Below are 25908 nucleotides of genomic sequence, written 5' to 3' on the forward strand. Positions count from 1 at the left end.
GCAACGGTGAAGGGATCAGTTTGCATGCTCTGATTGTGTCTATGAGTATCATTTCCTCAGAAAGTCTTACATCTAATGGCCTTCTTTTTTCTCTCTCTCAATCTGTCTCTATCTCTCTCTCCTCCCTCCTCTCTCTTTACTCTGCCATTTCTATCTCTTTCTGTCTCTATTGATCTCAGTGGCTGGGGGGGGTGGGGGTGGGGGGGGGCACCAACTGTGCTGTCAGTCTGCAGTCTTTCCACTCCAGCTCTTCTGCAGGGCCGATCACTGATCAATCTTTCGGGCCGTATGAATCTCTCCAGTCTAATGGATTACTGTACTACCGGGTGACAGAGGAGAGGATGTTCAATATGCTAGCCCGGCGCTATAGAGCGTGTAAGATTGGAATTACACTCTCGTGTTGTATTTTTATACCTTATTGAGACAGGTTAGAAGTGTAGGAGGGGAGATAAAGTCAGAAGGGTACACGTGGGGATTGAACTCCGGTCTCTGGTGGGGAGACACACATAACATATTATGTGACTAGCTTTGGACATACTGCTGTGAACTGCTATTTGTCTTTTATTTCAGCAATATAGTCCTCATTGATATAATAGGATGACTGATGCCATTGAGATTGAACGCGTCCTAGATTGTAATGGAGAGGTATCCCAAGTGTGTGGAAAGCTACCAATTAACAATTGAAGTCTTACAGTTCACATAATACACTTTTTTACACATCATTTGTTATTTGCTAAATATGATTGGCGAATTTACATTATGTTTATGGTAGTTTTACCATACACTTACTGTAATACATTTTAGGATAAGGTACGGAACAAAAGGACTCAAGTTTTTGCCCGACTAAAACTGTATTTTAAACAGATTCAGTGTAATTACTTATTTGTAGAGACAAGGGGTTCCTATGAGGCTTAGAGGGCTCTGTAAACACCAATAAATGACGACAACCACATAGTCATTCTCTGTCAACACTCATCTGAACACCAAATGAATCTTTGTTTTTATAATACACACCCCAAGGTCGTAATTTTAAAGCATATTGGATCGACGGATGAGGTTAGTGCTGTTGTAAGCAAAAGTCCAATTAGCCCCAAGTCCCGGGATTGCACTTGATCGGAGTTTCTGGATTTATTTATTGATCGCAATGTGGTTATTAGATTCTGGCAAGGTACCAATTAAAAAGATATGGAGGAGCCGAACAGTAGCTGGTTTGTGAACGTTTCATGAAGATGAACGGCATTGCAGTGGGATTCAGAAATCCCTGTTCATTCACAGTCAGTGGTTGCTTGACTTATTAGTTGTGTATAGCTCAACTTTTTCCTCCAGTATGTCTGTTATTAGTGTGTATGCTGAAACCAAGAACACTAGTGTTATCCACCATACTTATTAGTACTGTACGCTACTGTAATTACAATACTGTAAACAAGTCATGTAGTTGGCGTTTTGTTCTTCATTCAAAATTGCATTACACTCCATACATGCACAACCAACAATAGTATAATATTATAATCACTATTTCACGTGACCATTAGAGATTTCAGTTGAGTTTGAGAAATGCTATTGACATTAAAGGCATTTCTATATCATTTATTGTACAAATGATTCCTTTTCGAAATTTCTATGAGAGGAACACCTCCCTTCAAGTGCCTTCCCGAAACAGCTCCTAAGTTCCCTCACTTATTCATGTGTACAGCAACACTTGTTTGCTACATTATTAAACAGATACAACGATTTGCCCGTCTGTCTCAGGAGAGCTGAACCTGCTTTTGTTCCCGCTGTCTTTATGATCTCTCCCATGAGACCTTTCACTCAGAGCTGTGACCCTACCATGACCTTTTGTCAAAACACTCTCTCTCGCTCTCTCTTTCAGAAACCTTTGAGTCATGTTACTGTGAAGGAGAAGCATAAACATAATCACACAAACTATGTTGGTTCCCCTGTAGGGATTTTGGTTGTGTTATTAAAAGCAGTTATATCCAAGATAATCACTGACATTTGAAGTCATTGAGTAGTAGCCTATATTGGTGTACAGGCTAGCAGGATAGCATCAGCATAATCACACTATTGGTTCTCTTGGGGATGTTTTGTGTGATTTGAAGCAGGTATATCCAACCTGATGGACATATCTTGGAGGTTTTGGAGTAGTAGCCTGTACTGGTGTATACTGTAGTCTACCAGGGTTTGGCTCAATTCCATTTCAATTCAGTTCATTCAGGAAGTTCATTCTCATTCTCATAGAATCATTTCATTTTATTTCAATTCTGGTTGCAGTACTTCCTGCCGTGACCGAGCTGAAATGGCGTAATCCATGCTGTGAGTGTGTAACGGCAGTCCTCCTCCTCTTCAACCGAAAAGGAGGAGTAGTGATCGAACCAAGGCGCAGCGTAGTGAAATGACATAATTTATTGAACACGACGGAAAAACAAACTAAACTTGTATAAACAAACAAAACAAATAAACGATGCAGACAGACCTGAACGACGAACTTACATATAACGTGAAGAACGCAATGAACAGGAACAGACTACATAAAACGAACAAACCGTAAACAGTCCCGTATGGTGCAAACATATACACAGACACAGGAGACAACCACCCACAACGAACACTGTGAAAACGCCTACCTAAATATGACTCTTAATTAGAGGAACGCCAAACACCTGCCTCTAATTAAGAGCCATACCAGGCAACCCAATAAACCAACATAGAAACAGAAAACATAGAAATGCCCACCCAAACTCACGTCCTGACCAACTAACACATAAAACTAACAGAAAACAGGTCAGGAACGTGACAGAGTGGCTGAAAAGCGGAACATAATGGGACCATAGGTCAATGCAGATGTTCCTCTATTGGTCTTTTTTATTTCTAACTATCATACTTACACATACTGAACATTTTCAGGTCTTGGGGTAAATACTGTATTTTATTGGTTCAAGGTTATTAAGAACCATGGTCAAACCTGCACCTCTTGAACCCTTCTAGGATTCCGGTACAAATTAACATTTGCCTCCATGATGTGTAATGTGAATAAAATGTTATTACAGCAACACATTTTGGAAAATTCATGTCATTCAAAATGTTTAATTGCATGTCTCTGTAAGGAACGACGCTGCAGAAGAGAAGCGGGTAGGGGGAGTTGACATTTCATTTGGAACAGACATGCAACAGGACAAGAACAGTGTCAGAACTGGGAAACACAAAGACAGATGACAATCAATGCAGCGGCGGGGAACAGAGCTGGGGAACAGACGCATATAGGGGAGGTAATAAACAGGTGATTCCAATATCGCTGATGCGCGTGACGAGGGAAGACAGGTGTGCGTAATGATGGTGGCGGGAGTGTGTAATGCAGGGCAGCCTGGCGCCCTCGAGCGCCAGGGGGGAGAAGAGCGGGAGCAGGCGTGACAATTTCAAACATTCTCACTTACACTATCCACATTAGCCGCAATATAGTGGAGGCTGCTGAGGGGAGGACGGCTCATAGAGGCTGGAGTGGAGCAAATGGAATGGTAACAAACACGTTTTTTGTGTGTTTGATACCATTCTATTCACTCCATTCCAGTCCCAAAACTCCATTCCAGGCATTATTATGAGCCTATCAAGGCACAAAGCGAGACCCAAATGCAGACACAGGAGGCAGATGGTTGGAGTCTTACAATGTTTATTAATCCAAAGGGGTAGGCAAGAGAATGGTAGTGGACAGGCAAAAAGGTCAAAACCAGATCAGAGTCCAGGAGGTACAGAGTGGCAGACAGGCTCGTGGTCAAGGCAGGCAGGCAGGTACAAAGTCCAGAAACAGGCAGGACTAGAAAAAGGAGAAAGCAAAAAGCAGGAGAACGGGAAAACCGCTGGTTGACTTGGAACACACAAGACGAACTGGCACAGAGAGACAGGAAACACAGGGATAAATACACTGGGGAAAATTTTTATTTCACCTTTATTTTCACCTTTACCTTTATATAAATAAGCGACACCTGGAGGGGGTGGAGACAATCACAAGGACAGGTGAAACAGATCAGGGTGTGACAAAGTCGTCCTCCCCTCAGCAGCCTTCACAGCCACAATAAGATGGATTGCCCGTCTATAGTGAGCCGCTCTATGGCTGGATCCTAAATGATACCCTATTCCCTATATAGTGCACTACTTTTGACCAGGGCCCATAGCGCCTCATACCCTGGGTCAGTGTCTGTGGATACAGGACAGTACCTTGTAGACATGGTGCAGTAGTGGGGCCCAGCTATTGAAAACTGAGGTTGGCTGTTATAATACTAGCCCTCCTGAGACAGGTTTCTATAACTGTGCAAGATAGATGCAGCGATAGAGAGATATGAAGAAAAGAGAGTGAGGATTTAGAGGTAGATAGAGAGAGATCGAGAGAGAGAGAGATACTGAAAGGGAGACCAGAGAGGAAGAGAGAGAGGCAGATAGGGAGACAAAGAGGAGAGAGGGAGGCAGATGCCTCCAAAGATAGACAGACAGAGGGAGACAGGGAGACGGAGAGAGGAGAGGGAAGCAGAAAAGGAGACAGTGGAGAGGGGGAGTTAGAAAGACAGAGAGAAACTGACAGTGAGGGGGGAAAAAAGAGTAGAGAGAGAGAGATAGAGAGAGAGAGAAACTGACAGGATTCCAATGCGGATCAGATATCCCCACAGGAGTGAAACGACTTGCACTGGAGCCAGTGAGCAGGGGCTTGTGGGAAAAGGAGTACACCCAATTGTAGTACTTACTGACAGGCACAATGTGTTCTAGATACTGCAAGAGAGGTTAGTGTGTGTGCATGAGTGTGTGTGTTTGTGTTTGTGCGTGCAAGTGTGTCTGTGCATGTTTGTGTGCACTCATGCAGAATGGATAACTGAGGGGGTGGTGGATCCATCATTGATCGTGTGTGTGTGTGTGTGTGTGTGTGTGTGTGTGTGTGTGTGTGTGTGTGTGTGTGTGTGTGTGTGTGTGTGTGTGTGTGTGTGTGTGTTTCGCTCCTGACCTCCCCAACCTGGTTCAAATCCCTACTCTGTCAGTTGCCGACTGCATCTCTCAGGTGCTGGAATACCACGCAAATGACAGAAAGTTTTACCTTCTGCTTCTCTTGTGTTTTTACACACTTGGTCTTGTGCTCAGTGTGTGTCACTGTGTCTGTGATATGGTTGTGTTTCTGTGTAGTAAGTCAGTTTAATCTATATTTTTACATGTGTCTCTGCATGTTTCCTCTTCCGACCGTGGCCGATGTGATTGGCTATTGATTTCAGTGGTGTTTTCCTAATTGCATTGTGGTCAACCTAACACTTTATAACATGTATTGTATGGTGCATTGTCTGAGTTTAAAGGCATAATCTGCAAGATTTCCTGCAGTTCAATAGTTATTTCAATTGGACTAAATGTCCATGAATTGTAATCCACATAATAATTCACATTTCCTGTTGCTGCAAGATTATTTTCCTGCTGTAGCAAACTGGCTCAAATTAAGATACTACACCTGTGTCTGAAAAATATCTTTGCAGTTGGATTAGGAACATTACATCGGACAAGCAAATGTAGTTAAATAACAATCAAAAAGACACATGCGCTCTTATCTTCTTATGGGAAGTCACATAATGTTAGCATAAAGTATATTTTCTATGTAAACATGGTAATTGAACTGACAGTTGCAACACGGGTTCCTACTGAGCAGAACAGCTGAGGTAAATAGAGCCTTCAACAGATTTCCCAACCCCAGGAGGAAGGGAAGAGGGAGAAGAAGAGAGAGCAAGCAGGAGAGGAGAGGAAAGAGAGAGGGTAGTAACGCGAGAAATAGAGAGCGGAAGATAGAGACAGAGGGGTGTGGAGAGTTTAGAGACAGAGAGAGGAAGAGAGAGGGGGTACATCGAAAAATGTAGAGACAGAGGGGGGAGCTTAGCGCGAGAGAAAGAGGGAGTGGGAGAGCAAGAGAGAGCTAGGAAGGGGAAGGAGAGACGGGGGAGCGAGGGAGAGGTGAAGCAGGAGAGGGGAGGAAAAGAGAGAGGGCTAGCGAAAGAAACAGAAAGATATAGAGACAGATGGGAACAGAGACAGAGTGAGAGAAAGTGGGATAGGGGGAGGGAGAAGGCAGCAGTACTACATTATCTCTCCTTGTAAAAAAAGGAAAATCCCTGCAGTACATCTCCCCCTCCTCATTTGCTGACAGAGGATGTTTAGAGATCAGACACAGGCAGGTGGCAGCGGTGGGATCCAGAACACACTGGGCTTGCGTTCCCAATTGCATCCTATTCCCTACATATGAGGTCAAAAAAGGTCAAAAGTAGTGCACTATTAAGGAATAGGGTGCCATTTGGGACACCGTCTGGGTAGTACTGGATCAGAAAGTCAAGGACACAGAGTGCGTCCCAAATGACACCCTAGTCTCTGTGTAATGCATTACCTTTGATCAGGTCAAAAGCAGTGCACTATGGGCCCTGTTCAAAATTTGTGCACTATATAGGAAGTATGCGGCCATTTTGGAATCATCCAAACACAAAAACATGGTGTGCTCAGAGCCATACTGCATGACATAGCCATTAGTCATAGTGACAAGGGCTCAACAAGGGCAGTACATGCTGGAAAATGGATTATAGCCATATACAAACATTGCAACTTTTTATGCTTATATGGTGACTTTCAATATTCAAAAATCTGAAATCATGTTCATCCATTTCTTATACTGTGTAGTTGTGACTCATTTGATTAAAACGATTCAAATACATCATTATTGCATCATATACAGCTTACATTTTAGGTCAAAGTATTGCATCTTCATTATCATTTCCCGCCAATCCGCTATCAACCCTAACCAAAGAGCCCCTACTGCATATACAGTAGCCAGTAGGCGCTGTTATTATCAATGAGGTCAGTGGCATAGTGATTTTGAACAATGGCTGATGGTGTGTGTTTCTCATTGCTGGCCCGTAGACAGGGACAGACTGGGACCAGAAATAGGCCCTGGCATTTCTAACACACTGGCACAATATATTTTTTCGAGGGCCCCACACTTGCCCATTTTGTTTTCCCTTGAGGCTCCATTATTAGCCAAATAATGTGATTTCTGCATGAAAACTCAAACTTAGACAGACCTGCTGGGCTATATGTGGACCAGCCCATCTGGCATTTGCCAGATGTTCCCGATGGTCAGTCCATCTCTGTCCAGGTGCTGAGTCAGGTCTCTTCTCAATCTAAAGCCCTGGGGGGGGGGGCGACAGAACATCAATAACTGAACTGGGATCAGCAGCGTGGCTACTCTAGGCTCTCCCCTCTGCACTGCACTGTAATGTATTGTAATAAGATGACATCAACACTGAACTGGGATCAGCAGTGTAGATCTACAGTACTAGGATCTCTCCTCTGTAGTGTATTGCAAGAAATAATGTAATGAATTGAGAGGCCCACCATGGTTGACAAATCAATCTGCTATCGGTGCTACATGACATCAATACTGAACTGGGATCAGTACCGTGGATCTACATCACTGTGTTTTCCTCTGTACTGTAATGTAATGACATTAATACTGGACTGGGATCAGTAGTGTTGATCTATTAGGCCCGGGAGCAGACAACTTCAATGTCAGTCTGTGTGCAGGGCCTTTTAAAAGACAGTTTGATGCATATGCAAATCAAACGATAAAAGGCCAGTTGATTTGATTGATCATTGCTCTGAATCACATGCACAGTGAGGCTAGGGTGCATATGTTTGTGTAGGTGTATGTGTGACTAAGGAACACACTCTCTAAGTTGAAATGTGCAAGCCCTCAGCAAAAATCTCCTTTCCACACTCTCATAGGCTCTCCAACCCTGAGCTTTGACAGATGTGTGTGTGCATGTGTGCTTGTGAGTAAGTGCATGTGATTGTGTGTGCATGTTTCTGTATTTCCTCACACAAACCACACACACACACACACACACACTCACGCACACACATACACTGTGCATAGCCTAGGCTCTCTTGGCAGCGGCCGTGGGACCTGGGTCTGTTGGGCAGATAGAGGAGGGCTTGGTGGTGATAGTGAGTGGTGGTGGTGATACTGACTGGTGGTGGTGATACTGACTGGTGGTGGAGATACTGACTGCTGGTGGTGGTGTTGGTGTTGATAGTGAGTGGTGGTGGTGGTGATAGTGAGTGGTGGCGGTGGTGGTGATAGTGAGTGGATGTGGTGGTGGTGGTGATAGTGAGTGGATGTGGTGGTGGTGGTGATAGTGAGTAGTGGTGGTGATAGTGATAGTGAGTAGTCGTGGTGATAGTGAGTGGATGTGGTGGTGGTGGTGGTGGTGGTGGTGGTGATAGTGAGTGGATGTGGTGGTGGTGATAGTGAGTAGTGGTGGTGATAGTGATAGTGAGTAGTGGTGGTGATAGTGAGTGGATGTGGTGATGGTGGTGGTGGTGGTGGTGGTGGTGGTGGTGGTGGTGGTGGTGGTGGTGGTGGTGATAGTGAGTGGTGGTGGTGATAGTGAGTGGATGTGGTGGTGGTGGTGATAGTGAGTGGTGGTGGTGGTGGTGGTGATAGTGAGTGGTGGTGGTGGTGGTAGTGAGTGGTGGTGGTGGTGGTAGTGAGTGGTGGTGGTGGTAGTGAGTGGATGTGGTGGTGGTGTTGGTGTTGATAGTGAGTGGTGGTGGTGGTGGTGATAGTGAGTGGATGTGGTGTTGGTGGTGGTGGTTGGTGGTGGTGGTGATAGTGAGTGGTGGTGGTAGTGAGTGGTGGTGGTGGTAGTGAGTGGATGTGGTGGTGCTGGTGATAGTGAGTGGTGGTGGTAGTGAGTGGATGTGGTGGTGGTGTTGATAGTGAGTGGTGGTGGTAGTGGTGTTAGTGAGTGGATGGGGTGGTGGTGGTGGTGGTGGTGGTGGTGGTAGTGAGTGGATGTGGTGGTGGTGATAGTGAGTGGTGGTGGTAGTGAGTGGATGTGGTGGTGGTGATAGTGAGTGGTGGTGATAGTGAGTGGTGGTGGTAGTGAGTGGATGTGGTGGTGGTGGTGATAGTGAGTGGTGGTGATAGTGAGTGGTAGTGGTAGTGAGTGGATGTGTTGGTGGTGTTAATAGTGAGTGGATGTGATGGTGGTGGTGGAAGTGGAAGTGAGTGGATGTGGTGGTGGTGGTGGTGGTGATAGTGAGTGGTGGTGGTGGTGGTGGTGGTAGTGAGTGGATGTGGTGGTGGTGGTGATAGTGAGTGGTGGTGGTGATAGTGAGTGGTGGTGGTGGTAGTGAATGGATGTGGTGGTGGTGTTGATAGTGAGTGGTGGCGGTGGTAGTGAGTGGATGTGGAGTTGATAGTGAGTGGTGGTGGTGGTGTTGATAGTGAGTGGTGGTGGTGGTAGTGAGTGGATGTGGAGGTGGTGTTGATAGTGAGTGGTGGTGGTGGTGGTGGTGGTGGTGGTGGTGGTGGTGGTAGTGAGTGGATGTGGTGGTGGTGGTGATAGTGAGTGGTGGTGGTAGTGAGTGGATGTGGTGTTGATGTTGATAGTGAGTGGTGGTGGTGGTGGTAGTGAGTGGATGTGGTGGTGGTGGTGATAGTGAGTGGTGGTGGTGGTGATAGTGAGTGCTGGGCATTAGCACCAAGCAACTAGCTGTGGTGCAAGTGGCTTTATCAGGGGATGATTACACTCAGACAACCCCAGCTTTAGTGCACCGAAGCCAAAAATATCATAATCCGTAGTGCCCTTAGCTTGCCTGCCTGCCTGGCAGAGTCTATCCACCAGCCGGGTTGGGGCTTGATGCATGGACATCTCATTGGAGTAGGCAGATGGTAGTTAGAGCATGGTGCTGGAGAGTGGTAACATTAGGGTTCTGGGTTTCATTGCTTCATGGGTCAAATATACTGAATATGTGTTTCAAAGTTATTTGTAAGTCAAATGACACCCTATTCCCTAGATAGTGCCTTACTTTTGTAGTATTTTATTATTGGACAACTCTGCTCTGCCAAAAAGAGGAACCCCTGGACAAAACCACCACTGATGATTATACATGTGATGCCGTTGCTTTACTTCTTGGTCATACATTGACAGGGTTACATGAGAATATCCCAACCAGATTGTACAGATTGTACAGATTTTTTGGAATAATATGCCATTTAGCAGACACATCCAAAGTGGTGCGTGCATACATTTTTCTATGGGTAGCCCCACGATCCTGACGTCAGAAGCACCATGCTCTTCTACTGAGCTATATAGGAGAGGAATAATGGGGTTTGTAAATATCAAGGAAAAAGATGTTTGGCGCTCTTATCTGTCAGGTACTGAGATGAGCCATGAGAGCAGCCGTGCCCATTTGCATTTTGGTGTTTGAATTTGATTATGCAAATACTGTATCATGGACAGGGACTGTCTGTAACGATTGTCGTCGGGAGAAGGAGAGGAGGACCAAAGTGCAGCATGGTACGTATCCATAAACTTTTAATAAAGATGAACACGCGAACAAAAACAACAAAAACGACCAACGAACAGTTCTGAAAGGTGCAACAAACACTAAACAGAAAATAACCACCCACAAACAAAAATGGGAAAACAGGCTACCTAAGTATGGCTCTCAATCAGAGACAACGATAGACAGCTGCCTCTGATTGGGAACCATACCAGGCCAAACACATAGAAATAGAAAACCTAGACCTACAACATAGAATACCCACCCACATCACACCCTGACCGAACTAAAAATAGAAACATACAAAGCAATCTACGGTCAGGGCGTGACACTGTCATTAAACATGAACTGTTAAACCTGTTAAACCTGTAGATAAAATGCCCATTGTGGCAGAGATAATAGTCTAGTAGACTGACTATTTTATTACCTTTATTTAACTAGTCAAGTCAGTTAAGAACAAATTCTTATTTTCAATGACGGCCTAGGAACAGTGGGTTACTGCCTTGTTCAGGGGCAGAATGACAGATTTGTACCTTGCCAGCTCGGGGATTTGAACTTGCAACCTTTCGGTTACTAGTCCAACGCTCTAACCACTAGGCTACGCTGCTGACTATACTGCAACATTATTTTTGCTTTCCACTGCATGCTGTAAAATGAGATCTGTTTCAGTTGTACGAACATGTACATTACAATGTAACACATATGTTGTTACCTAGTTCTGTCAACTCAGCTTGATTCCCCGAGTTCACATAACTTTTATCTCAGTGAAAATAAATATTATTATTTTTAAGTTGAAACACTACACATTTTACAGTTAATATATAAATGATGATGTTTAAATACTGCTGAAATATTTTGTTTTTACAAGTCAAATAGAGTAGGCAATTGGAAATGGAAGCTACAGTTTAACTACGATGGCTTGACCATCTGTGTGTCCCAAGCTAGGCTTGGGCAGTATACTGTATATACCGTATACCAGGGTATTTTGAAATACACATGGTATGATTTTCAATACCATCAACAACAAAAAAGTTGGGGTGCCCAAAACCTTGTTAACTATAAAAGTTACCTATCTAAGATGTGCCTATGAAATTATCTCCAGCTCAGGGCTCTAGCCTGGCATTTGGTTCGCTAACTTGCTAGCTAAGTGGCTAGAAGTCAAGATTAACTTCTTGGTTCATTTGTAATGCTGAGCCGTGTGTTTCAGACTGTACACACAGATGTCTGTCTAGAGTGGTAAACAACATGTCCAACAGAACACATGTTATATAACTCTGATCAACACACACACTAACACACACACACACACACACACACACACACACACACACACACACACACACACACACACACACACCCCATGTATGCATATACATACGCACGCCAGTCGCATACACACACACATACACACACACACACACACACACACACACACACACACACACACACACACACACACACACACACACACACACACACACACACACACACACACACACACACACACACACACTCTCTCAATCAACACAGAGTGACACGAGGGTGACCTTTGCCATTCCCCCTATGGGTAAAAACTTCCATGTGTAATTTGAACACTGGTCAAGTCATGACACGACATGTGCAGTCAGCTGTTAGGGATGCAGTGAGGGGAAGGAAGCTTTCCACCAGCTCCAGTCAACCTGGCGACATTAATGGCTGCGTCTCAATAGTGCAGAGTGGCCTCCTTTCCTCGCCTCTTTTCCTTCGTCTGCACTGATCTGACATTTGAATAATAAAGCGACGCACAGGTGAAAACAATATGCCTCTGTCATTATTGAGTGAAGTTTAGAACGACATTTGTTTCCCTCACCCTTTTCCTATTTGTCTTGATGTCCTTTGGTTTGGTCAACCAGGAGGCTATTCAGTTGAGTTTGTTGGCAGTGGAACCATAGTCAACACCCACATTTCCTCTGTGAGGTTATATAAGAGTTGTGATGCAGAACAACACTTCTGACTCATGGTTGGCACAGAGTACATGTCATCTTGCTCTCTGGGTTCACGCACTGTGGACTTCGTCACTCACTGAAGAAATGGCATGCAGTTGCTTATTCTGAACACACGAGTGCATGGTTATCTTCCTGAGTGTGTTTCGGCAGACATGGCCAAAACCTGACAGATTGTTCCACTGACCTGGCCTTCCGTTGTGAAGATCTGTCCAGCATGACTCTTACAAAATATATGTTGTTGAACAGCACAATTTCATTACTCAGACACATTTTGTGCCAGTTTCCGCTATTGAGATAGTAATGTGTTAAAAGCTGAAAACCACACAACACACCCTAAATATGTTAGATTATTGACCAATCAGATTCCGAATCCGACTTTGTGCATCTGTGCCAGGCCCCCACACTGTGGCCCACAAGCAGCGCACTATGAAAAGTTCAACTGACAGCCTGGAGTGAGCCAGCCAGCAGGAGGAATGTGAAACAAGGTAAACGTTCTCCTTATCTCAATGAGGTGAACATTTAATTGCTAAAGTTTCAGCCCTGATTTATACAAATATTAGGTGTCTAAGACGGGTTTGATCCTGTTTCCTCCTGCACTTGCTGCTAGGTTAGTCAAGTTAGATAGCTAGCTAGATAGTCAGCTTGGTTGGACTGTTTCGACCAACACCGATATACTCTCATAAATGTGAGGCTGACACAAAGCTTGGTTAATTCTCTCAGTAAGTGTACATTTGTGAGGCGTCCCAGTAAATGTATTTTAATAACTTTACTTTCATTCTTGTCTAAAGGTACTGGGACATATCCAGCTTGGTAGTTAGCTAGCCACATGAGAAGGAACAGAGCTGCTTGTGTGTGCGCTGTTGCTGTGACCTTTTCCCACTCTCGTTTATGGCAGAATTGAGTGGGGAAAGTCTCAAAATGCTATCAAAACCTCATTGGCAAAACTCCCCAAAGGCAGCCGGAAAAGTAGCTGAATTTGTCACTAGCCTCTTTGACCAATAAAAGTCGCTGGAGGGGTCTGAAGAGTCGCTAAATATAGTGACAACGTTGCTAAATTGGCAACACTGACGACAATGTCGCCATCCCCCTGGAGGATGAGAACCTGCGCTATTGACAAACTTCAAGCTGTACTGGGTTTGCACCTTATCATATTCTATCCAAATTCAGTCCATTCTCCTGTATCCCGGGTACAAATTTGTCTGAGTTGGTTTTTCTGGACAGCATATCTGACTGGCTAAAATCGAATAAATTAATTGTTTGAGATGTTTCAAGAAGGATATTTTGCGTGCACAAAATGTGTTTTATGTAAAATTCTGTATGTGGAACGCTGTATTAAATGTGTACTCAGTGATATGACATAGTTGTAGAAAGTAAACAGCATAGTGGGTTAGTTTCCACAACAACAAAGAGAAAGGCTCAACTTCTCTGCTGTTTTGGTTCCCTGGCTTCCACGCTGTGGCCAGCGTCAAGCAAACTCGTGCACATGGGCCGATACTGTGTGTGACTCACTCATCTCAATATCTGCAATGCTGCTCGTGGGTGTAACAGGGTTTTATTGGTGATTCCCCTTGCCACTTTATTGTTAAGCCAATGGGTTTTTGGTTTTAGTTTTGTCTTGCCGTCACCTACTCAACATGGCATCTTATTGGCTGGTTTGCGTAGCTTGCTTACGAGGGAGGATGTTTCATTAGAATCGTCCCAGTGAACAAGCACCAAACCAGCGGTACATTGTTAAAGAATAAATCTCCATGACTGGTGCTACATGTTGGAATTCGTGTCGAGGATTGATTGTACACAACGCAAGAAGAGTACTGTTACAGTGGTGCCGTGACCGTTCTTCTGGATCGGATCATCCTTCGCTGGATTTCCATCTCAGAACTTCGCCGTGGTTGCCGTTGAAGAACCAGATAAGACGTTGCTGGTGCAGTATAGTGCGATATCGCATTTCGCCACAAGAGGGCGCCATCAACGTTTTATTATCGAAATTGATGATTTCTCTGGCTGAGACACTTCACAGATAAACGATATAACTTTTGTGTTACTTGTTTATTTGCAATTCTAATGTATATCTGATATAAGTAGGGTGAGTTTTACCTGTGTACTAGATATAGGTTCGATTTTGACGTGACGTTAAAGAAAGAAATATATATATGCATTTTTTTTGCTAGTTACATTTTTATTAGTGTGTTGATTTCCCATTGTTAAAATGGAAGGTGTTGGGAGAGGTAGGGGTTTCCTGTCATTTAATCTGTCACCATCTGTTGGTAGGGGTTCAGGCAAAATTCCAGTTGCTTCTACACCTATGCCTAAACTGGAGGGTTTTGGGAGTTTTGATGATAGTGTACCCATGGAAACGCCCAAGGATGTGTATGACAGAGTTTTGCCAAATACAGGGAGTGGGGAGGTCTCCATGGATTTCATAGCAGACATAGTACAGCAGATTGGTCATTCCATTGGGGAGAACATTGCCTCCTGTTTGGAGTCAAAGGCAATTGTTGGACATGTTGGGGACAATGTTATGGGGAATGCATGCAGCTCTAGGGGTTTGGATGTGTCAGGCCTGAACCTGGTATTGAAGTCTGATATCAGGGAACCAGTGTACTTTCGGGGGGATGGCTCTGAAAAGTGCACAGTGCATGAGTGGGAGGATATGGTCATGGTTTACATGCGTAAGAGGGGCGTATCTGTGATGGACCAAGCTGTTGAGGTTATGGGTAGGCTTATGGGAAGGGCCCGCGATGTTGTTAAAGTGGGCATACGCAGCAATCCTTCCGTTGATTTATCTAAAGGCCCGAGTCCCATCTTTGACATACTGAAACAACATTTTAGTGACACTGCTTTTTCAAGCATGCCCCTCGCTGACTTTTATGCCACATTACCTCTGACTGATGAACAACCATTTGAATATTGGCTCAGACTGAACAGGGCTATGGAGGTTGCTGAAGATTGTCTAAAGAGACAGAAAAAAAGTGTTGAAGACCCATCTCGTGAGCTCACAGTCATGTTCATCAGACACTGCCCTAACGCTGAACTGTCCCTTATCTTTAAGTGCAAGCCATTACAGCAGTGGACTGCTGCAGATGTTCATGAGAGGCTGGATGAATACAGGAGGGAGCAGAGGTACTCTCACTTATCTAAGGTGATCCCAGCCATCACAACAATGAAGCAGGAAGTTGGTGCTGTCATGCCGATCACCATGCCTGCTGTGAGGCCCATCATGGAAGTACCCAATACGTTGCCTTACCCAGCCCAGACTATTCAGGGCTCAGCTGAGCCGATGGAACGTATCCTTGCAATGCTGGAGCGTGTGCTGGAGCAGAGACCACAACAGTCTGACCATAGGTTCCAAAAAGGGAATAGGAGCAAAGTGAAGTCTAATGGGCCATGTAACGTGTGCGGGGATGCTGGACATGATACTTACTTTCACTGCAGGGCCAATCACCTCTGCTTTCTTTGTCATGTAGCTGGCCACGCACGCTCTCAGTGCCCCAAGGCCGCAGCTCTGAGCACAGCTGGTGGAGTCCCTACAGTAACCACTGCTCAGCTTCCGGGAAAACTAGTAGGCCTGCATGTAGAAGGGGAGAGTGTTGGGCCTTTTGTAGAGTCCCCATCGGTGAGAGCTGTTGATTTGGAGTCTGTATATAAAAGTGTTTGTGACGAAATGGAGACTGAGAAGAGTATCATAATGCAGAACACACAGAGGCTTTCTGCACATGATGATTTATTTTATGCCAAGGTGTTAATAGGAGGAGAAGTGGAAGTGAGAGCTATGCTTGACAGTGGATCCATGGCTTGTACCTTGAGCTCTAGGGTCTTACCTGAACTGTTGCGTGCAGGAGTGTTGAAAAGTCCATCATTGAGTCCTACAGAGGTAGTCTTGGTTGGTTGTGGTGGGTTGAAGACGAGGCCTTTGGGAGTATGTGAGCTGGAGATGGAGGTGTACGGATGTAGAGTTGCCGTGCCTACACTGGTGGTTGAAGGCCAGAGTGATGACCTCATCTTGGGCAGCAATCTCCTAAAGCACTTGATTCGCCACCTGAAGACGGATGGAGATCTCTGGAAGAGGGTTTATACTCCTGTGTGTGACGGGGGTGAGGAGAGCAAGCTAATCAATATGATGGCTAATGTGGAGAGATGGAGAGACGGTGAAGTACCTGACAAAGTTGGAACTGTGAGACTAAAAGGGGCTGTGACTCTAGAGCCTATGCAGGAGCACTTAGTCTGGGGCAGACTACGAAACACTCAGAATCTATCAGCGGGCAGTGCTGTTCTCATTGAGCCCAGCAGTTCAAGGTCAACACCAAGGTCAATACTGGTAGGGAGGACAGTAGCTCTATTGCGGGGGGATGGGTGGCTCCCTGTTAGAGTGATAAACCCTTCTCAGAAGACAGTGACTTTGAGACGAAACGCCACTCTAGCCGATGTCTTTCCTTGCATGGCTCTAGAGGACTTTGACTGTTCGTGTGTGAATGATGATTCATCAGCAGCTTTGCAGCAGCAAGTGCAGAGAACGGCTGATATACTCACTGACTGCCAAGATGACTTGACACTGACTGATGACGGTTCCAGCCAACTTCACGATACTGACGGACCTGACAGTTCAAGCGATCCTGAGGTCTTACGTGACTTAGGTTTGACTGATATTGATGTCAACTCCTGTCAAGCGTCTCCTGCTGGTAAGAAGAAACTCATCCAGCTCATAGCTGAGTACCAGTCTATTTTTTCCAGGCACAAGTTGGATTGTGGAAAAGCTTCCGGATGTCTTCACCGCATTCAACTGAGTGATGAGAAACCCTTTCGGATGCCCTACCGACGCCTTTCACCAAATCATTATGAGAAGCTCAAACAAGCATTGAATGAGATGGAAGAACGTGAAATCATAAGGAAGTCTAGTAGTGAGTTCGCCTCTCCCCTTGTCCTTGTATGGAAGAAGTCTGGAGACCTGAGACTCTGTACTGATTTTCGTTTGCTCAATGCTCGCACCATCAAAGACGCCCACCCACTCCCTCACCAGGCTGACGCACTGGCTGCTTTAGGTGGAAATGCCTTTTTCTCGACAATGGACCTTACCTCTGGCTACTACAATGTGGAAGTGCATGAGGATGACCGGAGATTCACAGCTTTTACGTCGCCATTTGGATTGTACGAATACAATCGTATGCCACAGGGGTTATGTAATAGTCCTGCAACCTTTATGAGGATGATGCTAAACATCTTTGGGGATCAGAACTTTCTTAGCCTGCTGTGTTACCTTGACGATGTCTTGGTCTATGCGCCCACTGAAGATCTGGCTATACAGCGCCTGGAAATGGTTTTTGAGCGTCTCAAGGCTCACAACCTGAAGTTGGCGCCAAAAAAGTGTAACTTTCTGCAGAGGTCTGTGAAGTTTCTGGGGCATATCATTAGCGCGGATGGTGTAGCTACAGACCCTGAGAAGGTGAAGGCCATTACAGGAGTAACAGAAGCTGATCTGATGGAAGATGGCACTGACATTCCATCTCAGAAGAAGTTGAGGTCATTCCTTGGGATGGTGGTGTATTATCAACAGTTCATTGAAGGTTGCTCGACCATTGCAAAGCCTCTCTTTGGGTTGACTACTGGACACAAGGCTCCACGCTGGAAAAAGAAGCAACGCTCACCTGTCAGGAAGTTGACGGCTGCCGACTGGACAACAGAATGCAGACAGGCCTTATTCCAGCTGAAGCAAGCCTTACTGGACCAGGTTTTGTTGGCCCACCCCAACTTCGAAAAACCCTTTCTACTCTCGGTGGATGCATCCAGCAATGGCTTAGGTGCTGTGCTGTCCCAGGTGCAGGAACAGGGAGCTACAGCGAGACCTATAGCCTTCGCGAGCAAGTCCCTCAGTTATGCGCAGTCGAGGTATCCTGCGCACAGGCTCGAGTTCTTTGCCATGAAATGGGCTATCTGTGACAAGTTCCACCACTGGCTACGGGGGCAGCACTTCACGGTATGGACGGATAATAATCCCTTGACATACATTCTGACCAAAGCAAAGCTTGATGCTTGTGAACAGAGATGGGTCGCCAAGCTGGCACCGTACGAGTTTGACATCAAGTACATCCCTGGAAAAATAAATGTTGTTGCAGATGCTTTGAGCAGAGAGCCCTTCGTACGACCCAGTGCACTCCATCGCCTGACAAGGGTCCCGTACGAGACCTTACTAGCTGAAGCCGACGCTGTGCGCACAGACAGAGTGCAAGATGTGTTTCGCTGGTCCAGCCACCCCTTTGACAAAGCCTCTGACTCCAACGAAGTGGTCATTAGCTGTCAGGCTACTGTTGACCCCCCATCTGGTGCTTTATCAAGACATGAAGTTGCAGCTGTTCTTCATTCACACAGGGGCTGGGGGGATGAAGTGGGCACACATGCACTGCTGTTGCCACAGCTTCCACAAGCTGTTATGCCATCAGAGCAGACCGATGTCGATGTTCTGCCACACGACCTACTGATGAGTAAGCAGCGTGATGACAACGTGATCAGCAGAGTGATCTTCTTTGTGGAGAGGGGGAGAAGACCATCCCGGAGAGAGCGTGCCCATGAGAGTGTTGAGGTTTTGTGTCTTCTCAGAAGTTGGGACAAGTTGACCATGAAGATGGGTGTACTGTATCGTGTTTCAAAGAATGTGGTTACAAAGAGGAAAACGTATTTGTATGTAGTTCCAGCCTCCATGAAAGCAATGGTGTTGAAGGGTGTCCATGATGAAGCTGATCACCAGGGCCAACAGAGAACAGTCTACCTGACAAGACAGAGGTTCTTCTGGCATGGCCTGGAGAGGGAGGTAAAAGCATATGTGAAGTGCTGCAGGAGATGCGTCGTGAGCAAGACTCCTGAACCGGAAGCAAGAGCTCCTCTTGAGAGCATAATAACAACTGAGCCTCTTGAACTAGTGTGCATAGACTTCTGGTCTGCAGAAGATTCTTCAAACAAGTCCTTGGATGTGCTCGTTGTTACTGACCACTTTACCAAATTGGCTCATGCCTTCTTGTGTCCGAACCAGTCTGCTAAGTCAGTAGCTCATCAGTTGTGGAACAACTATTTCTGTGTCTACGGGATGCCTCGCCGTATACACTCAGACCAGGGAGCCAACTTTGAGAGCGCTTTAATAGCCGAACTGTTGAGTGTTGCAGGTGTTCAGAAGTCTCACACCACGCCGTACCATCCGATGGGGAACGGGTCCTGCGAAAGGATGAATAGGACGTTGGGAAACATGATCCGGGCCCTGCCAACGAGAGCAAAGCACAGATGGCCTCAGGCGCTGAAGTCCCTCACGTTTGCGTACAATTGTACAATCCACGAGACCACAGGCTTTGCCCCTTTCCTGCTAATGTTTGGGAGGATGCCAAGACTGCCTGTTGACATAGTCTTTGGCTCTGTCATAGAGAACCCAGAAGTTGTTGACTATGACCAGTTTGTTAAATCTTTGAGGAGAGATCTGAAAGAAGCCATGAATGCAGCACAGGCATCTGCAGCGAAGCAGTTGAAGAGGCATGCTGACCTTTATGACAGAAGAGTCAGAGGAGCACCAGTGGAGATTGGGGATCGAGTGTTGCTGGCTAACAAGGGGGAGCGGGGAAAGCGGAAGCTTGCTGACCGTTGGGAGGATACTGTCTACCTTGTCACTGGGTTGAATGCTGACAGTCACACTTTTAAGATTCAGAACAGCTCCACTGGACGGGAGAAGACGGTACATCGCAACCTGATAATGCCAGTCAACTTTCTTCCTCTTCCCCATGCTGCCGTTGATGAGGGAACAGACATGTCTGGATTAACAGAGTCTGAGGGCATGAATGACAGCCTTATGGTCTCAGCTGCCATGGACACTGCAGTGGATGATGATGCTGAGTACAGAACAAGAGTGTGGGTGTCAGAATTGCCTTCTGAAGGAACAGGTGACACAAGCCTGGAGGGTGATGTGCGATCCTTGGATGCTCAGGATGTTCCACCTTTGGATTCTGTGGAAGATATACTGCAGCTGGAAGGTCTGCCTCGATCAGAGAGTCTTCAAGAATCTGACCGAGACCGTAACAGTGTAGTGAGTGAGCTAATTGACCAGTCTACTTACGATATCCGTACTGACCTACCAAACTCGGACCATTCCTTACCTGATCAGTTACAGACGGACTGTGTTGACAGTCCCACTATTGCAACAGTACACAACACTGTTACCCCTTATGCAGTTGAAGGTAGTCGGGGTCGTATTAGGTCAAGGGCAGGAAGACTATTTAAACCAGTGTCAAGACTGATTGAGATTATGAATCAGCAGACAGTTAGCTCTTGAAGGTTTAATATGTGAATAGAGGGTCAATGGTATTGGCATCTTTTATTTGTTTTGCTTTTACATCATTGTGACCATGATTAGAGGTTGCAAGATGGTAATGTGACGGATATGATCAACTCTCTTATGGTAGTTTATTTTATTACTTGGATGTTTTAAAGTCACTGAGTGTACTTAACATGTAACAGGCATGTTTACCTATGAGGGCTAAGGGGATTGATCAACCGCTTTTCACTCTAATTCTCAAGGAGAATAGTCTAATGACTGGAATATTTAGTGACTGATTTAAAGCAGGGTCTGCATCCTTGATATACACAGCTTTACCTTTTAGTTTCTCTATTAGGTAGTATAAAAATATATCAAATTTTTTTTCCTCTGAGTTATTCTGTACATATGTTGAGTGTCTCTGTATCTGGTATGTTTGCACAGTGCCGTTTTGTATTTTTTATTATTTTTCTTTGCAAGTGGAATTCAGTAGGGGGGAGTGTAACAGGGTTTTATTGGTGATTCCCCTTGCCACTTTATTGTTAAGCCAATGGGTTTTTGGTTTTAGTTTTGTCTTGCCGTCACCTACTCAACATGGCATCTTATTGGCTGGTTTGCGTAGCTTGCTTACGAGGGAGGATGTTTCATTAGAATCGTCCCAGTGAACAAGCACCAAACCAGCGGTACATTGTTAAAGAATAAATCTCCATGACTGGTGCTACATGTTGGAATTCGTGTCGAGGATTGATTGTACACAACGCAAGAAGAGTACTGTTACATGGGCAACGTCATTTCACCGAGTCTAACTTTAATTGAATAAATGGCTATCGTTTTACAGTGGAATATAACACAATGTGTAAAAAAAAAAAAAAAAAAAAAACTGGTTGAATCAACATTGTTTCAACGTAATTTCAACACAAAAAAAATCAAGCGATGATGTTGAATCAATGGGGAAAACTGATTGGATCTGATAAAAGTAATCAACGTACAGGGCATTTCGTCGTTTTTCACCCAACTTTTAACCTAAATCCAATGACATGGTGACTTTGTATGTTAAACTCCACCAAGTGTATATCAAAACTAAACGTAGAACTGACGTCTGTGTCTGGTGGCCTGTGTCTAGTTAGGGACAACACATGCTGTGTTACTTTTAACATGATCACTGTGTTGGAAAATGAGCACAGCATGCATCATCTCCAACTAGACACACGGATTTGTTAAAAAACAACACAACATCTGTAAAAAAAACAAAAACAAAAACATTTATTCTAAGAGTGTGGGTTCAAACCCAGGTCTCCTGCATACCACAAGCGTGTTACCCCGCTGAGCTAAAGCCTAGGCATTAGCCCTGGGATTTAACACAATTATTCAGGTCTCAGATTGATTAATCATGCCACCCCCATTACATTCTATCAAGCGCTATCAAAGCCTGTTGGATTAAAACATTCTGAAAGGAGGTGGAGGGGTATTTGTTCAGCGGAGGAGGCAAAAGAGGAGAGATATTTATTCTCTTGTATCAGTCTGTGGGGTCAGAACAGTTAGCTTTTCTGAACGTCTTAGTCCTTTTAACTGAGGTGCTGGAATTTACAAAACGGTCAAATCGGGTTCCTCCCAACAGATTCCGGCTCATTCCGTTTGGAATGTGAAAGCTTGTTCTGAGAAGAAATCCATCACTCTTAACATTTTCCTTCCTTTTCATTCCGCTTCAGGGAATCCAGCCCTTTTTGGTCATGGTGCGCCTACTTTCCTTTGTCATGTGGTCAAATACTGATCTCCAGATGTAGATTTTTTTCTGAAGTGAGGGAATGTTGATACCAAAGAAGGAGAAAAAGGAGAGGAGAAAGGAATGTTTGAAATTCCATCCTAAAAATGGATGCTGTAAGACTCAAATGTCCCCAAAAATCTCACAGAAGACATTGGCTGCGGTGGGTCTGCAGAGGGTGTTTTAACCCGTTTTATTTCATTTCATACCTCTTCATCTCTCCTCTTCTGTCTATCATATTTGTATTTGTCTCTCTCCCTCTTTTACCTTTTGACCGCCTGTCTCTTCTCATATATATTTTTTATCTTCGTCTCTCGCTCTCTCTTTCCAGTGTCTTTCTTTTTTGCTCTCTCTCCGCCCTCCCTCTCCTCACCTCCCGCTCCACTCTATTTTTCTCACCAGCTCTCTTGCTTCTGCTCCCCCATCCCCCTTTTCCCAGTTGACATAAGCCTCCGGGTCGTTTTAAATTCTTTAACGCGTGTCGGTTATTAGAGTACATTTTAATTCCCCAAAGCCAGGCATTACCAGACCTGAGGTGCTTTAGGACAAACTAGATTGCATTGTTCATCACCTTCATCCACCTGCAAAGCTGCACAGTCAGTGGTAGAGATCAAGGTTTAAAAGGACATTGCCGTGCAGAGCTGTGGAAACACTTCAGGCCCGACACATACTGCTTCCCACCAGAGACCGGGGTAAATCCCCACGTCCACCCTTCCCACTGTTTCCCCAACCTGCCTGTATCCCCATTCTGATTTCCGTTCTGTCTCAATAAAGTTTCAAAATACCCGAAAGTAAGTGTAGCCATGTAGAATTCACCCTGGTACCAACACCACTGTAGGCCTATGCCTGGCTTGTTCCCTAGTGTACCTCTGGCTCTAGCTGAATAGAGCTGCTCTCTCCCTGGCAGCCTTGGCTTGATAGGATTAACTGAGCCATTACTTAATTACAGACCAGAGGAAAATCAAGCCGATCGCTAAAGCTGATTTTCCATAGAAATGCCTTCTACTACAGCCGGTAATGAGAGAGAGGGAGAGAGACTAATATTCTCTTCCTGTCTTTGACATCACATCCTTCAGACAGTCTGCTCAACAGAGCATGACCGATCTTATAATCACTCAGGATCAAACTTGATTCAATAAAGCACCAATGCACAGCACTAAGCCCAGGCAGTTAGCCAGTAACTTCAGCTGTTGAGGTTGTACCCTCACCAACCTGTGCTTGTTTTATGCCCCATGCCAATATCCTCTGGGTCTATCTGTGCCACCCTATTCTGTTCTGCCCTGGCACTGCTGGCATGCTGTCCATCCCAAATTCAACAGCAGGCATCCACGTATTTATCACAGGCACTGTGTGTGTGTGTGTGTGTGTGTGTGTGTGTGTGTGTGTGTGTGTGTGTGTGTGTGTGTGTGTGTGTGTGTGTCTGTGTGTGTGTGTGTGTGTGTGTGTGTGTGTCACGCCATGACATTAGAGAGCCTTTTACTTTCTCTATTTGGTTAGGTCGGGGTGTGATTTGGGTGGGCATTCTAGTTTTTCTATTTCTTTGTTGGCCGAGTATGGTTCCCAATTAGAGTCTATTGTTGTCTCTGATTGGGGATCATACTTAGACAGCCTTTTTTCCACCTTTAGTTTGTGGGATCTTGTTTTTGTGTAGTTGCCTGTGAGCAGCCCAGAACTTTACGTTTCGTTTGTATTTTTTTTTCTTTTCGGTGTTCATTTTTAATAAAGTAAGATGTACGCCTACCACGCTGCACCTTGGTCCAATCCATCTCTAAACGAACGTGACAGTGTGTGCGTGCTTGTGTGTGTGCGTGCTTGTGTTCACGCTAAGAGGTGAATGTGAGGAAGACACAAGACGTAAACCAACAGCCATGGGAGCCAAACGGATACACTACTGAACCAGCCACGCTCGTTGATATCTCTCTGTTTCTCTCTGTTTCTCTCTGTTGATACTTTATCTCTCTCACACACGCACACACTCTCTCTCCTCTCTTTCTCTCTCTCTCTCTCTCTCTCATCTTCTTTTCCCCCCATACCATCAACAACATGATAAAAGACACCTGTTCTTTTGGTATCACATATCAGACCTTGCATCATCGAGCTACAGTACCTTCGGAAAATATTCAGACCCCTTGACGTTTTCCACATATTATGTTACAGCCTTATTCTAAAATGTATTAAATACATAAAAATCCCCCAGCAATCTTGACACAATACCCCATAATACCCAATTAGCAATAAAAAACAGATATACCTTCTCTAAATAAGTATTGAGACCCTTTGCTATAAGACTTGAAATTGAGCTCAGGTGCATCCTGTTTCCATTGATCATCCTTGAGATGTTTCTACAACTTGATTGGAGTCCACCTGTGGTAAATTCAATTGATTGTACATGATTTGAAATTACACACACCTGTCTATATAAGGTCCCACAGACAGAAGCCAATCCTCAGTAAAAGGCAGATGACGGCCCGCTTCAAGTTTGCCAAAAGGCACCTAAAGGACTCTCAGACCATGACAAACAAGATTCTCTGGTCTGATGAAACCAAGATTGAACTCTTTGGCCTAAATGCCAAGCGTCACGTCTGGAGGAAACCTGGCACCATCCCTACGGTGAAGCATGGCGGTGGCAGCATCATGCTGTGGGGATGTTTTTCAGCAGCAGAGACTGGGAGACTAGTCAGGTTGAGGGAAAGATGAACGGAGCAAAGTACAGAGAGATCCTTGATGGAAAACCTACTTGTAACAGTTTTCTTCCAGGGGTGAAGGAGAGGACCAAAGTGCAGCGCGGCTAGTGTTAAACATGTTTAATAAAGAACAAGTGAAACACTACAAACAACAATACAAAATAACAAATGTGCAAAAACCGACACAGACCTATCTGGTGCAGACAATCACAGAGACAGGAAACAAACACCCACAAAATCCCAACACAAAACAAGCCTCCTATATATGATTCTCAATCAGGGACAACGATTACCATCTGCCTCTGATTGAGAACCATATTAGGCTGGACATAGAAACAGACAAACTAGACACACAACATAGAATTCCCACCCAGCTCACGTCCTGACCAACTAAACACATACAAAACAACAGAAAACAGGTCAGGAACGTGACAGAACCCCCCCCCCCCTCAAGGTGCGAACTCCGGGCGCACCCCTAAAACTCAAGGGGAGGGTCTGGGTGGGCATCTGTCCGCGGTGGCGGCTCCGGCGCAGGACGAGGACACCACTCCACCACTGTCTGTGTCCCCCTCCTTAGCGTCCTTTGAGTGGCGACCCTCGCCCACGACCTTGGCCTAAGAATCCTCCCCAAGGCCCCCACATGATTTAGGAGGTAGCTCAGGACAGAGAGGTAGCTCAGGACAGAGAGGTAGCTCAGGACAGAGAGGTAGCTCAGGACAGAGAGGTAGCTCAGGACAGAGGGGCAACTCCGGACTAATGACAGCTCCGGACTGAGTGGCAGCTCCGGACTGAGTGGCAGCTCCGGACTGAGTGGCAGCTCCGGACTGAGTGGCAGCTCCGGAC

This window comes from Salvelinus namaycush, chromosome 8 (assembly GCF_016432855.1).
Source record: "Salvelinus namaycush isolate Seneca chromosome 8, SaNama_1.0, whole genome shotgun sequence".
In the NCBI taxonomy this organism is placed as follows: Eukaryota; Metazoa; Chordata; class Actinopteri; order Salmoniformes; family Salmonidae; genus Salvelinus; species Salvelinus namaycush.